Source organism: Monopterus albus, unplaced genomic scaffold, assembly GCF_001952655.1.
Source record: "Monopterus albus unplaced genomic scaffold, M_albus_1.0 scaffold576.1, whole genome shotgun sequence".
In the NCBI taxonomy this organism is placed as follows: Eukaryota; Metazoa; Chordata; class Actinopteri; order Synbranchiformes; family Synbranchidae; genus Monopterus; species Monopterus albus.
In genome coordinates, this window is record NW_018128456.1 from 14,381 (window position 1) to 15,792 (window position 1,412).

General features: G+C 53.9%; 1 pseudogene; it reads left to right on the forward strand.

Moving 5' to 3' along the window:
* The first annotated feature begins 1,002 nt into the window (after positions 1–1,002).
* LOC109953202 (gastrula zinc finger protein XlCGF26.1-like) overlaps positions 1,003–1,412 on the forward strand; it is a 9,791-nt pseudogene continuing 9,381 nt past the window's right edge.

Consider the following 1,412-nt stretch of genomic DNA (forward strand, 5'->3'; position numbering starts at 1 on the left):
CTCCGGTGGGTACATGGTTTGGTGGGGACAGGACACTATGGCAATTCAAAGACTCTTCATCGCCTGAGGCAGAGATTCTATTGGGCCAGGTGTCAGCAAGATGTTGAACTTCACATCCACTGCGACACCTGTACCGCTCAGAAGGGGCCCAGTCAGAGATCCCGTGGACCCATGCAGCAGTATCTGGTGGGGGCCCCTATGGAGAGGGTAGAAGTGGACATACTGGGCCCGTTCCCCGTTACAGACTCTGGCAACCGGTATATCCTTGTGGCCATGGATTACTACACTAAGTGGCCCGAGGCGTATGCAGTACCAGACCAAGGGGCCACTACAGCCGCTAAGGGGCTGGTGGAGGACATGTTTGCTCGATTTGGGGTCCCTGGAGAACTCCACAGCGACCAGGGGAGAAATTTTAAAAGTCACCTTCTCCGGGAGGTATGTCAGCATTTGGGAGTAAAGAAAACACGCAATACTCCTCTCCATCCCCCGAGCGATGGGTTAGTGGAGAGGTTCAACAGGACCCTGGCTATTCAACTAGCGATGCTAATGAGTCGCCAACAGAGAGACTGGGATCAACACCTACCCTTAGTCCTGTGGTCATATTGAATGGCAGTACAGGAGTCCAGCCTGTGTACTCCTGCATCCCTGATGTTTGGCAGAGAACTTCGCACACCAGTAGACTTGGTATTTGGATCACCTCCAGAGCCTGAGGTCCCTGGAGGTCCGGAGATGGACTATTACCGACGGCTGAGGGAGAGAATATAAGTGGTACATGAGCTAGCGCAGCACGCTCAGAAGAACGCAAGACTGAGGCAGAAGCGAGCCTATGATACTCGCTGCTATGGACATTCTCTGAAAACAGGGGATCAAGTGTGGATCTACTGTCCACTGCGGAAGAGAGGTGTCTCTCCAAAGCTGAGTAGTCACTGGCAGGGACCGGGAGAAGTGGTGGATTGTCTCTCGGAGGTGGTGTTTCGAGTACGGATGCCAGGGAGGGGCAGGATGGTAGTCCTGCACAAAGATCGGCTGGCGCCCTATCACCCTATGGCTCCAGCGGTAGACAGTGGTGACTGTGTACCACCATCTGTTCTGGATGCCAGTGAGGAGGATCCTGTGGGGACCGTACAGGAGGCAGGCCCTGTGAATAGGGACCGGGAGATGCCGGTGCGGTGACGGAGACCTCCTGGATATTATAGGGACTTTGTTTTGACTGATGGGGTCAGTGGGGACACTTGACCCCCTCAAGGGGGGGCTGTGTGGCGACCCAGTGAGGGGGGTTATGTTGTTAGGTATTGCAGGCTGTTACGTTGTTCATGTCGCTTTAAGAGACTGTTGAATTATGGGGGTTCTCATGTAAAAAAAAAGGGGGAAGAGCCGGGGCAGAAAAACAAGTGTGTGATTGTTACCTGTTC